This window comes from Ovis canadensis, chromosome 2 (assembly GCF_042477335.2).
Source record: "Ovis canadensis isolate MfBH-ARS-UI-01 breed Bighorn chromosome 2, ARS-UI_OviCan_v2, whole genome shotgun sequence".
In the NCBI taxonomy this organism is placed as follows: domain Eukaryota; kingdom Metazoa; phylum Chordata; class Mammalia; order Artiodactyla; family Bovidae; genus Ovis; species Ovis canadensis.
Window position 1 is genome coordinate 247,656,008 of NC_091246.1, and position 14,064 is coordinate 247,670,071.

The 14,064-nt window shown below is 48.1% G+C and overlaps 1 protein-coding gene across 2 annotated transcripts in view; it reads right to left on the reverse strand.

Moving 5' to 3' along the window:
• The window catches only part of NCMAP (non-compact myelin associated protein), a 51,752-nt gene extending 48,998 nt beyond the window's left edge, over positions 1–2,754 (reverse strand). The window contains exon 1 of one of the 2 annotated variants that reach the window (XM_069575022.1): positions 2,655–2,754. The gene's annotated coding sequence lies outside the window, so the exon portion shown is untranslated. Of the gene's footprint in view, positions 1–284; positions 377–2,654 lie in introns of those variants that run through there. The other variant, XM_069575026.1, reaches the window with a different exon arrangement.
• Positions 2,755–14,064: the final 11,310 nt, after the last annotated feature.

A 14,064-nucleotide genomic window follows, 5' to 3' on the forward strand; every position in this document is an offset into this window, starting at 1 on the left:
TCAAAGCTCTCCTCTCAAAGCCAAGAGCCCCAGTCCTCAGCCTGGGTTCATGCATTCCACAGATTTTCACTGAATGCCTGCTATGTGCGGGGCACTGTTGTAGGTGGCACATGGTGAGAAAGGGGGCAGGCTTATTCCCTGAGTTTACAAGTCAGTGGGAAACACAGATATCGAATGATTGTGAGCAATTATGGAAGCGCTAAGAGGAAACGCTTTGAACTTGGCTCTTCAGAGAGATACAGTGCCTCCCATGTCCTCTTGATGTGTTTGCCCAAATCTCTCACCTCCACTTCAGATCTCTGCTTTCCTAGTCACCGCAGGGAGATGGAACCCTCAACAGGCTGCCTGCCAGGACGTCAGACAGGCTGTAGGCTCCTCACTTGACTAAGAGTGGTTCCACCTCGAGGACACAGCTCCCTCCCGGCCTGAGACGGCAGTGGCCACGGTCCACAAGAGGAGACGAAGGACGTGAGAACCAGCTGTGGGGATAAGCTTTGATTCCACTAGAGCAGATTTCCCCAGAGACCCCGCACGATCCCCTGGCCCAGCTCCCCACGAGCCTGGCTCAGCACGCACACCCGGGGGGTCGGCCCACCTGGCCCCACACTGCCCCCTTCAGCCACGTCATCAGCAGCCAGGACACAGCAGGACCAGGTGAGGAAGGTCCCGCTGCCACGAGGGGCCACGGGAGCCCCTTTCCCGTTTCCTCTTCCGTTCTCATCAGGCACCCGCCGTCCTTTGCTGCCTCTTGGCACCCCTGACCCCTGCAACTTGGGGATGGACACTTAGAGGACGTGAGAAAGGCATCTGACCTACCTAGAGTTCCAGCTGCTCCATCTACTCCCATGTGGCCGCCAGGTCAGGATTCCAGCATTCTGTGTGCCTTCCCCTACTCTGTGCTCTGGCTGAGCTTATCATGTTACTCCCTTGCCCCCCTCAAGAAGGGGTGCCCCAAATCTGTTGCTTTGGGCTTATCTTAGTCTGTTACACTGCTCTATCCACCTAGACCGTCTCCTATCCATACCCATCTGTTAGGGTCTGGCCATCTCTAAATTCACTATTTATTGACTACTTGCCACACACCAACTGCGGTACTACATACTCACTCATCGTCCATTCATTCAACAAAAGTGCGGTGAGACCTACTGTTTTTGTTGTTGTTTAGTCTCTAAGTTGTGTCTGGCTCTTTTGTGACCCCAGGGACTGGAGCCCGCCAGGCTCCTCTGTCCATGGGGCACCATATAATGGTGAACCAAAGAGGCATGGCCCCTGACCCCAAGAAGCCTGGTGGAAATTAACAGCTCATTTTTACTGAGTGCCTATAATATACAGAGCTTGTCCTAAGCACTTTATATGGACTATCTGATAATCTGTCAAAGAAATTGCCTTGTTTACGGAGTAAAGCAAACCACAGAGAAATGCAGTCTGCCCAGGACTCCCTTGTAGATCAGGCAGTAAAGAATTTGCCTGTAGTGCAGGAGGCCTGGGTTTGATCCCTAGGTTGGGAAGATCCCCTGGAGAAGGAAATGGCAACCCACTCCAGTATCCTTGCCTGGAAAATCTCATGGACAGAGGAGCTTGGTGGGCTGCAGTCCATGGGGTCACAAAGAATCAGGCACGACTGAGCGACTAACACTTATTTAGGGCGCAAAGTAGGGATTCCAACGCCCAGGCTGACTGATTGCAAAGCAGCAGCTCTTAGCACTATGCTTTGTTTCTTCACGGCTGTTGTTTCGTCCCTCAGTCGTGTCTGACTCTTTGCGACCCCATGGACTGTAGCCTGCCAGGCTCCTCCGTCTATGGCATTTCCCAGGCAGTCTTCTCCAGGGGATCTTCCCCATGCAGCGACTGAACCTGTCTCCCGCAGCTCCTGCACTGGCAGGCGGATTCTTCACCACTAGCGCCACTCAATCCCACTTCCTCCAAGGAACCTTCCCGACCCTCCTCCCAGACTAGAGGGATTCCTAGATCCCTCGAAGCCCGCCTAGTATATGACACACCCATGTCCTCCTCCTGACAGGTACCCAGACCACAGAACGTGTCCCCGCCTCCTTTCTCCGGAGCTGCAGAGTTGGCTGATCTGAACCAGAACCCTGGGTTCTTCCTCCTAGCCGTGGGTTTTCATAGATCCTCCTCCAAGAGGGGCTTCCGCACAGGGCCGACCCTTCCAGACGCCCATTTCACAGATGAAGCCAACAGAGGTCCTGAGCGGTTTAAAATCTCTTCTACCTCCTGGCTGGCCGGGTCTCTTTTCTTCCGGGGAGTCTCGGTCCCTCTGCCAAAGGCTTAGTGAGGGAGGTGGGACAAGGAAACGACTTGCCTGCCGGATGCTCGGAATAACACGCCCCAAACGCAGGCTTCTCCGCGGGGGTCGAGCTTGCGTCGCCTGCCCCATCCCCACTTCCAAAGCCCGAAGAAGACAGCCGACCTCCCTCTCCACTCGGACCACAAACCACCGCCCTCCGGGCGCAGACCCCAGGCACCTCCTCCAGCGAAGGGGGAGGGGGTGGGTGGGACTTGGGGACCCCTCACATCCCCTCTCCCGGCTCCCCTCCGGGGATCGAGGCCGGCAGGTGGATTGTGGCCCGCCGCGCCCGAGCCGGACCGCCCGTGCCCCCGGAGACTCGGGGTCCCCCGCTTCCCGCTCCTCCTACCTGTTCGGGGGAGCCCCGCGCTCCGGCCGCCGCCCCGCTCCGCCTCCCGCCAGCGCCGCAGAAGCCGCCCTGGCTCCGGCTGCCCCGGGATCCCGCCCCCGGCCCCGCCCCATCGCGCGCAGGTGATCCCGGGAGGGGCCCCGTTGCCCCCTCGGTCCCTGCCTTGGGGGCCGCCCCAGGGGCGCCAGGCCCGGGGCACTGGCTGGGCGGCGCTTCCCGGCCGTGTCCTCAGCTTCTTCCGGCCCAGGTCCTTCTTGGGGTTCCAGTTCGCCCACCCCAGCCCCTCGGTCCACCAAGGCCACTTCAGCCAGGGCCGAAAAGAAGGAGCTTTACAAATATGCCAGGCTAGCTAGATGTGAACTGCAGGGAGTTTGTTAGGTGTTTTTTTTTTTTTAATAATATTTGTAGCCTTAAACTTTTTTTTTATTGGCGTATAGTTGATTTACGAAGTTGTATTAGTTTTACTTATACAGCCAAGTGGATCAATTACACAAATAGATACATCCGCCCTTTATTTAGGTTCTTTTGGAATATAGGCCAGTACGGAGTACTGAGTAGAGTTCCCTATTCTATACAATAGATTCTCATTAGCATCTACTTTACCTATACTAGTATCATCTATTTTATATACGGCAGTGTGTATATGTCAATTCCAATCTCCTAATTTATCCCTCCCCGCTCCCCCATCCCCTGGTTTGTTCTCTACACCTGTGACTCTACCTGTGGTTTGTAAATAAGTTCATTTGTATCCTTTTTTTCAGATCACACAGTAAGCTGAATCATATATTTGTCTTTCTCAGTCTGACTTCACTCAGTAAGACAATCTCTAGGTCCATCCATGTTGCTGCAAATGGCATTAATTTTGTTCTTTTCTTTTTTTAATGGCTGAGCAATATATGAGCCATGTCTTTACCCATTCCTCTGTTATGGACATTTAGGTTACTTCCATGTCCTGGCTATTGTAAATGGTGCTACAGTGAACACTAGCGTGCAGGCACCTCCTCAAGCATGATTTCTCTGGGTTTATGCCTACAAGTGCATTTGCTGGATCATATGGTAGTTCCGTTTTTAGTTTTTTAAGGAACCTCCATACTAGTCTCTGTAGTGGCTGTACCTGTATGCTGCTGTTGTTGCTAAGTCGCTTCAGTCATGTCCGACTCTGTGCGACCCCATAGACGGCAGCCCACCAGGCTCTGCCGTCCCTGGGATTCTCCAGGCAAGAACACTGGAGTGGGTTGCCATCTCCTTCTCCAATGCATGAAAGTGAAAAGTGAAAGTAAAGTCGCTCAGTCGTGTCCGACTCTTAGCGACCCCATGGACTGGAGCCCACCAGGCTCCTCCGTCCATGGGATTTTCCAGGCAAGAGGACTGGAGTGGGGTGCCATTGCCTTCTCCTGTATAGCTGTCTTTAAAGTTGGATTGTGTGGGGAATTCCCTGGCGATCCAGTGGTTAGGACTCCATGCTTCCACTGCAAGGAGCATGTGTTCCATTCCTGGTCTGGGAACTAAAATCTCCAAGCTGCATGGTGAGGCCAAATAAATAAATAAATTGGGATTATGCTAATCTGACAGAAGGGTTTGGGGGAGGTTGGGGTCTGGCCAATCACAGAATGTTACATGGGAGGTTTGCCCGCTGGCGAGTGTCAAAAGCTCTACCCTGTAGAATCTGACAGTCTCCTATATCAGGCTGGTTTGTGGCTGGATCCGTGAAGCCTAGCACTCTATTATGGACACACAATGGCCCCTCAATCAATATTTATAGAAAAGGGAAGAGATCTTAGGGGATTCCTGTTTACAGACAGGAAGCTGAGGCCCAGGCAGCAGAGGTGAGTTGCCCAGAGTCACACAGCAGGGGAGTGACAGAGCCAGGGATACAGTCAGGCTTCCCCACTGTGTTTCCAAGTTATTTCTGGAAAGTGGTTTGGGGCCTATTGCTTTGCCACTGGTGCCTATGAGATGCTGTCAAAGCCTTGATAACTCCCTCCCAAGTTGACTGAGAACTAAGAGAGAACCACTGTGTTTTCACAGGAAACTCTGGTGATGTTTATTAAAAAGGATTGATTAAAATGTGAAATTCTGTGAATCACTATATTGTATACCTGTAACTTATATTGATACATCAAGTATACGTCAATTAAAAAAGAAGTGTAATTCTATCATTCTATTTTTTTTTTTTAAGTGAAAGCAGGTTTATTGAGAAAGAGACAAGTTCCATAGACAGGATACTGTCCATCTCAGAAGGTAAGAGTAGCCCCAGGACATGGGAAGTCAGAGCAGCCTGTGATTCTACTTTTTCACCGAATACTTGAGACATGGTCTTTGGCTTCAGCGAGCTTCTCTGTGATGGGAGAGGCAGACTGTCTTCACCGCAGGGGCTGTGAAGGAAGGCAGAAATCACTCTGTTCTTGAGAACTGAGATCTATGAGGCCACCTCAAGATGCTGCCAGAAGCTCTTGCTGGGTTGTGCAGGGGGGTCAAGAGCTCTAAAGTCAGATGGTCTCAAGTTCCAATCCTGATTGCATTGCTTGCTAGTTGCAAGGCAGGAGCAGTTTGTTTGTTTTTTAAACCTCTCTGAGACTCAGTTTTTTTTTCCAGTTGAATGAAGGTTATATACTTACCCTAGTATTGTGGTGAGAATTAAAAATGAGATAATGCTTATAAAATGCTAGATAAATGGAAGAATCTTTATGCTAAGTGGTAGGGGCTGGGGAGGTGGGCATGCTGACACAAGGGGACCTCAGCATCTCTGGCACGGTCCCCTCTGAGGGGTTCTGTGATCTTCAGCCTTCTGTCATCCATGGCTCTGCCCCAACCTCTGCTTCTCCGTTAACCGAGGCCAACCAAGTCATAGGACACCGGCCATGTCAGAATGGCTTTGCACACACCTGCCATGAGGGATCTGGGGATGAAACTCTGAAACCCAGCAGGACCCTTGAAAGCCTTGCCTGGTACAAGATCCTCTGTGTCGCTGACTTCTTGTTTGGCTTTCTCCAGTTCCAAACAGCAGACTCAAGCAGTCAGCGATTAGAAAATAGAGTCAAAGGACTCCTAGTTCCTCCTGAAGGCAAGTAGATAATAGTCTGACACATACCCTTGCATTGTCCTGCAGAAACTAAGCCACCCCCACTCACTGGAGTGACTGGGGACTACATGCTGACCAGAAGGACACAGACGCCAGACTGGTTGGAACCGGAAGGTGGATGCTTGAGATTCAAAAACCATCTCCCCGTTACCTCACCACCAGCCAGTCAGGAGAATGTCCATAAGCTGATCATGTGCCCTGTGACCTATCCCTAATGCTATAATACTTTTAAAACTCTTGCCTAAAGGCCAGGGGAGTTCAGGTCTTTTGAATTCTAGCTGCCCGTTCTGCTTGCTTGATGCCCTGCAATAAACGCTGTACTTTCCCTCAGCACAATCCATTGTCCATAGATTGGCTCTGCTGGTGTCATGTGAGCAGACTCAAGATCAGTCTGGTAACAACTCTTCCTCTCACCAGCCTCCCTCATAAGGAGTTGACCAGGGTCAGACATACAAGCCAAGCTCAGCGAGGCAGAGGCATAAAAAGGCTCCAGCTAAACTTCTTCTCTCAGTTTATTTATTAAGCCCTCCTGTTCACTACAGGCCATGTACTCTGCAAGGTGGGGCAGAATCAGTGGGGGCCCTGCCCCATCCTGTAGACATCACCTTCCAGAGGGGCTGTGGGGACAGCTGACATGCAAGCACAAAAGATGGTAACACAAGAGAAGGACAGTCTCTGAAAAGTTCCCTGAAGGACATAACATGCTGTTTTTGATTATTATTGGTGGGAGAGCAGGAACTCCTTCAGAAACAGGGATGGGTGTCTGCCGGGAGAAGACAGCTGAGCTGAGATAGAAAGGATAAGCGGGTAGATGTAGGAGGACCTGTGGCTGAGCAGCGTTCTGGAGGCAGGGAAAGCCTACAAGGTCAGTGTGGTTGACTGGAGTCGGGGCGGAGGGCAGAGTGGACAGGATGAGATCAGAAGCCGACAGAGGTCAGATATTCTAAGGTCTTGAAAGTGAAGTCACTCAGTCGTGTCCGACTCTGTTTGACCCCAGAGACGGCAGCCCACCAGGCTCCTCCGTCCATGGGATTTTCCAGGCAAGAGGACTGGAGTGGGGTGCCATCGCCTTCTCTGATAATAGATGCACCAGATGTATAAAAGACTCCGGTCTTTCCAGCTGTGGAGACATGTGTATGTGAAATTGTGATTTAGAATAAGAAATATTCGTCCATGGTTTTTGGCTCACAGCTCCCCAAACCTTGTGATTCTTGAGTGCTTAGAGTAATAGTGGCATCTTTCATTGTAATACTTGGTTTTTATCCTCAATTCCTAAAATAACTTCAGAGTGAAATGAGTGTCGTCTGTGATTCACGACAAACCCCTTTCAACCACATCTGAGTTTATGTTGATCAGGTGGTTTTAGGAAGGCCTCCAAGTAGCCTAAAGGATGAGAGCTAGTTGCTGGACCAGCTGAGTGATTAGAGGGTTAGAATTTTAAAAAAATATTTATCTTATGTGTTTATTTATTTGGCTGCACTGAGTCTTAGTTGTGGCATGCAGGATCTTCGTTGCACCATGTGAGATCTTTAGTTACAGCATGCGAAACTCTTAGTTGCAACATGCGGAATCTAGTTCCCTGACCAGGGATCAGACCCGGGGACCCTGCATGTCGAGCATGGAATTTTAGCCACTGGACCACCAGGGAGTGGTTGAAAATTTTGGTGTCCCTCTCCCCACACACACATCCAGGGAGGGGAGAGGGGTTGGAGATTGAATCAATCTTCAGTGGCCAAGATTTAATCAATTGTGTTTAGATAATGAACCCTCCATAAAAAAAACCCAAAAGGAAGCTCAGAGAGCTTTCCCAGTGGGCAAAGAAGACTACGTTCACGTGCTGGGAGGGTGGTGCCCCCCAGGCTCCATGGAGACAGAAGCTTCTGTGGTCAGGACCCTTCTGGACCTCGCCCTGTGTGTCTATACATATGGCTCTTCATTCGTATCTTTTAATATCCTTTCTAATAATCTGGTAACCTAGTAAGTAAACAGTTTCCCCGAGTTCTGTGAGCCACTGAACCAGATCAGTCAAGCCCATGAGAGGGTCCTGGGAACCTCTGATTTACACCAGGTCATCAGAAGCACAGGTAATAACCTGGACCATTAATTAGCATCTGCAGTGAGGGTCAGTCTTGTAGGACTGAGCCCCTTGACCTGTGGGATCAGATGCTATCTCCGGGGAGATAGTGTCAGAACTGAGTGAAATTGTAGGGCATTTGCTGGTGTCACACAATAGCTTGGTGTAAGAAAACTACCCTCCCTGCCCCCGCCCCCTTTCCTCAAACACAATTGCTGCCCAGAAGTGTCAAAAGTAAAGCTGCTTATTGAGAGCAGAGGAGATATGAATACGTTTTTTGCATGAGTGCATACACAGAAAATAAAAACAGCACGTGCGGACTCTGACAAGTATATAAAACGAATGTCCATGTACTGATGAAGATTTGAAGTTTGGCAGAGTGTAAATAAAATGTGGGGATTTTCCATGTTCTTTTTTCCCTGTAGAGAAGATGGTGTTTATGTTAAACAGTTTTCTAAGTGAATGAAAATGGCTCATGAAATTACCCAACAAACCACCCCTGTTTCAGATGTACCATATGGATCCTTAGGCTCTGGGAGATTTAAAAAGAACAAAAAACCCTGCTCTTTCCACAAAGAAGGTACTCAAATGCATGGAGCTAACCTTCCTTTTCTTGTTAGCAGAGGGTGTTGCTGCAAACCAGCCTTTGAGCACCTGGGTTTTTATCTCCTGGCTGGAACTGTGCAGTCTCTCACTTCTGCCCTCAAAGCCTTAATCTGCTATTTATGGCTTTTGAGATGGTTGCTGGGGAAACAAGACAAATGTCACAGAGGATTAGAATGCAATCTCGAGGGGAGACAAAGCACAGAGATTCATGAATCCAGAAACATCCAAGTCCACACTGATTCAGCCAGTACACAAAAAAGAGGAAGCAAACATACCCAGGCCAGTTGATTCTGAAATCAACGCCTTGCCTCTCAGCCAAGAGAATGAAGACAGCAACAAAGGCCAAAAGACTCAGAAGCCATGATTCTCAACTATTTACAGTGCACACTGTGTGACTGTCCATGTGACTGTTGCCCATATAAATAGCACTCTTTGGGGACTTCCCTGGTGGCCCAGTGGTAAAGAATCTGCCTTGCAATGCAGGAGGCATGGGTTCAATCCTTGGTCTGGGAACTAAGATCCCACATTTGTTGTCTTTCAGTTGCTAAGTTGTGTCTGACTCTTTGCGACCCTATGAACTACAGCATGCCAGGCTTCCTTGTCCATTATTTCCCGAAGTTTGCTCAAACTCATGTCCCTTGGGTCAGTGATGCCATTCAACCATCCCATCCTCTTTTGTCCCCTTCTCCTACCCTCAAATTTTCAAGCATCAAGGTCTTTTCGAATGTGTTGGCTCTTCGCATCAGATGGAGCTTCAGCTTCTGCATCAGTCCTTCCAATGAATATTCAGGCTTGATTTCCTTTAGGATTGACTGGTTTGATCTTCCTGTCCAAGGGACTCTCAAGAGTCTTCTCCAGCACCACATTTTGAAGGCATCAGTTCTTTGGTGCTCAACCTTTATGGTCCAGCTCTCATGTCCATACATGACTACTGGAAGAACCATAGCTTTGACTAGATGGACCTTTGTTGGCAAAGTAATGTTTCTGCTTTTTAATACACTGTCTAGGTTTATCATAGCTTTTCTTCCAATGAGCAAGCATCTCTTAATTTCATGGCTGCAGTCACCATTGGCAGTGATTTTGGAGCCCAAGGAAACAAAACCTGCCCATCTATTTTTTCCCATCTATTTGCCATGTCATGATGGGACAAGATGCCATGATCTTAGTGTTTTAAATATTGAGCTTTAAGCCAGCTTTTTCACTCTCCATTCACCTTCATCAAGATATTTTTTTTTACTTCCTCTTCACTTTTTGCCACTAGGGTGGTATCATCTGCATAACTGAGGTCACAGAGCAACTATGCCCGTGGGCCACAACTATTGACCCTGTGCTCTAGAGCCCAGGAGTTGCAACTAGTGAGGCCTCATTCTGCAACTTCTGGAGCCTGTGCCCCAGCTAAAGAGTCCATGGGCCACAGTGAAATATCCCTCACGACACAACAAAAATCCCACGTGCTACTACTAAGAGTCGACACAGGCAAATAAATAAATTAATTTTTAAAAAAGTGTATCCTGTGGAACCCAGAGATGTGATCCAGAGGAGACAGGACCCATTCCCCCAAGCTGTGATCCTGCATTTGGATTAATTCCCACTTGAGTTCTGGGAGCTTCTGGGTGATGGAAGGTGAAGGAAGGAGAGAGTGACCGAGACTGAGCCAGGCTTCTGGAACCCCCAGCAAGCCAGCCGGCCTCTCGAGGCTTCTGTTCTCACATCTGTAAAATGGCAGGTTGGGCTGTTTCGTATCTGAGGCTTCTTCCAGTGAGTGTGACTCTCGTGACTGTCCCTTTAACCAGCCAGCCCTCGTCACACCTGACAGCTTCCTCATTTTTATGATAATTTTTAGGAACCCTATGATTCAATTTCACTGGTTGCCAGGGAAGAATCTTCTGTTCCCAGGGTGAAAATGAGAGGCTGTAAATGAAGCCCTTTGGCCGCCAGGGCAAGCTGCCTTTCCTCACCTTGGCAAGGAAACTGTCTTGGTATCTAGGATTCTAGGAGCACTTCCTGGCAGCAGAGAGCCTACCTGCATCTCTCTCTGCTGCTGGCTTCACTCTCCCCTGGTACCTCCGGGTCCCCTCTAATATCACAGTCACCCTAGGAAACCCAGAGCAGCAGTAGAAGGAGTATACACACACAAAGAAGCCGCTCCGTTTCCTTCTGGGTGGCCTCAGGCAGATCTCCCAACCTTTCTGGGTTTTACCTTACTCTTCTATGATTCATTCATCCATGCAAATATTAACTGAGTGCTCGCTATGTGCCAGCAATGAATAAAAGAGACAATAAGCCCTGTCTTGATGAAGCTGACATTCTGATATGAGGGGAAAACACTAAAAATAAATAAGCCAGGGATAGGGCGTGTTGGAAGGCGGTAAGTGATTTGGGGAAAAATGAAAGGAAGGTGGGCGAGTGATGTCTGCTGCCTACCCAAAGAGTTGCCGTGAGGACTGAATGAGCTGATGTCCGTAAAATTACTTCCTCAAACAGCAATGAGCTATGCAAATATAAAGGATAATTATATCATAATGTTTTGTTCAATGAAAGCATATTCAAAAGATCTGAAAGGCATGGAGAATGTGGTGACCCAGGAATGGAGAACCCAAGTCAGCTTGAATCATGGCTGGGGCCGGGAAGGGAGCTTGGATATCCTCTAGCCCAGGGGTCTGGCGGTCCCTCAGAGTCACCCACGTGCTTTGAAAAGAGATCAAAGTTGCTCTGCAGAGTCCCTGGAACCTAAGTCTCTGAGGGCAGGGCCAGACATTCACATCGTTTCTTATAACCATTCAGGTGATGCTAACGTGTGACCAGGGTGGAGAGGAGCATCTGACCACAGAGAGGGGATGACTTACCTAAAACCTGAGATCTTTCCTCTCCCAGGCCCAGTGTCACTGCGTGTCACCTGGCACCTCATTCCCCTCCCTGCCGGGAGCCCGCACAGGGCTGTCGTGGCGTCTCAGGCCCTCCTCCCGCCCTCCTGAAGGCCGGAGTGGCCCTCTTGTGTGTGTGCTCACTCACTTGTGTCCAACTCTTTGTAACCCTGTGGATGGTAGCCTACCAGCTCCTCTATCCATGGGACTTTTCAGGCAAGAAAACTGGAGAGGGTTGCTATTTCCTACCCAACCCAGGGGATCCTCCCAACCCAGGAATTGAACCTGCATCTCTTGTGTCTCCTGCGTTGGCAGGCAGATTCCTTGCCTCTGTGCCACCCGGGAAGCCCAGTGGCTCTCTTACCTGAAGGCTAAGAAACTGCGTGAGTTTTCAGCAATGGCCAGGCTGTTGATCACTCCGAATTCAATTTCTGTTATGGGCTGAGTTGTGTTCCACTCCCCGCATTCCTACCCTGTCCACTACCTGAAAATTCCTATGTTGGAAGTCCTAACTTCTAATATAATTTCTTCAGAATCTGATTGTATTTGGAGATATGGCATTTAAACAGGTAATTAAAATATTAATAAAATGAAGTCATATGAAAGTGAAAGTGTTAGCTGCTCAGCCGTGTCCGACTCTTTGTGCACTGATGGACCACAGCACCCCAGGCTTCCCTGTCCATCACCAATGCTTAGAGCTTACTCAAACTCATGTCCAAGAGTTGATGATGGCATCCAACCAACTCATCCTCTGTCATCCCCTTCTCCTTCCACCCTCAATCTTTCCCAGCATCAGGGCCTTTTCAAATGAGTCAGTTCTTTGCATCGGGTGGAGAAAGTATTGGAGTTTCAGCTTCAGCATCAGTCCTTCAAATGAATATTCAGGACTGATTTCCTTAGAATTGACAGGTTGGATTTCCTTGCAGTCCAAGGGACTCTCATGAGTCTTCTCTAACACCACCGTTCAAAAGCATCAATTCTTCAGTGCTCAGCTTTCCTTATGGTCCAACTCTCACATTCATACATGACTACTGGAAAAACCATAGCTTTGACTAGATGGACCTTTATTGGCAAAGTAATGTCTCTGCTTTCTAATATGCTGTCTAGGTTGGTCAGAGCCTTTCTTTCAAGGAGCAAGGGTCTTTTAATTTCATGACTGCAGTCACCATCTGTAGTGATTTTGGAGTCCAAGAAAATAAAGTCTCTAACTGTTTCCATTGTTTCCCCATCTATTTGCTATGAAGTGATGGGACTGGATGCCAATATCTTAGTTTTCTGAATTTTGAGCTTTAAGCCAACTTTTTCACTCTCCTCCTTCACTTTCATCAAGATGCTCTTTAGTTCTTCTTCACTTTCTGCCATAAGAGTGGTGTCATCTGCATATCTGAGGTTATTGATATTTCTCCCAGCAAATCTTGATTCCAGCTTGTGCTTCATCCAGCCCAGCACTGCACATGATGTACTCTGCATATAAGTTAGATAAACAGGATGACAGTATACAGGCTTGATGTACTCCTTTCCCGATTTGGAACCAGTCTGTTGTTCCATGTTCAGTTCTAACTGTTGTTTCTTGATCTGCATACATATTTCTCAGGAGGCAGGTCAGGTGGCCTGGTATTCCCATCTCTTTCAGAATTTTCCATAGTCTATTGTGATCCACACAGTCAAAGGCTCTGGCATAGTCAATAAAGCAGAAATAGATGTTTTTCTGGAACTCTCTTGCTTTTTTGATGATTTAACGGATGTTGGCAGTGTGATCTTTGGTTCCTCTGCTTTTTATAAAACCAGCTTGAACATCAGGGAGTTCACGGTTCACGTACTGCTGAAGCCTGGCTTGGAGAATTTTGAGCATTATTTTGCTAGCGTGTAAGATGAGTGCAACTGTGTGGTAGTTTGAGCATTCTTTGGCATTGCCTTTCTTAGGGATTGGAATGAAAACTGACCTTTTCTAGTCCTGCAGCCACTGCTGAGTATTCCAAATTTGCTGGCATATTGAGTGCAGCACTTTCACAGCATCATCTTTTAGGATTTGAAATAGCTCCACTGGAATTCTGTCACCTCCACTAGCTTTGCTCGTAGTGATGCTTCCTAAAGCCCACTTGACTTCACATTCCAGGATGTCTGGCTCTAGGTGAGTGATCACACCATCGTGGTTATCTGGGTCATGAAGATCTATTTGTACAGTTCTTCTGTGTATTCTTGCCATCTCTTCTTAATATCTTCTGCTTCTGTTAGGTCCATATCATTTCTCTCTTTTATTGTGCTCATCTTTGCATGAAATGTTCCCTTGGGATCTCTAATTTTTTATGAAGCAATCTCTAGTCTTTCCCATTCTATTGCTTTCCTCTATTCCTTTGCGTTGATCATTGAGGAAGGCTTTCTTATCTCTCCTTGCTATTCTCTGGAACTCTGCATTCAAATGGGTATATCTTTCCTTTTCTCCTTTGCCTTTAGCTTCTCTTCTTTTCTCAGCTATTCTCTTGGCAAAACTCAGTTAGCCTTTGACCTGCTTCATTTTGTACTCCAAGGCCAAATTTGCCTGTTACTCCAGGTTTCTCTTGACTTCCTACTTTTGCATTCCAGTCCCCTATAATGAAAAGGACATCTATTTTGGGTGTTAGTTCTAGCAGGTCTTGTAGGTCTTCATAGAACCATTTAACTTCAGCTTCTTCAGCATTTCTTGTCAGGGCATAGACTTGGATAACTGTGATATTGAATGGTTTGCCTTGGAAACGAACAGAGATCATTCTGTTGTTTTTGAGATTGCATCCAAGTACTGCATTT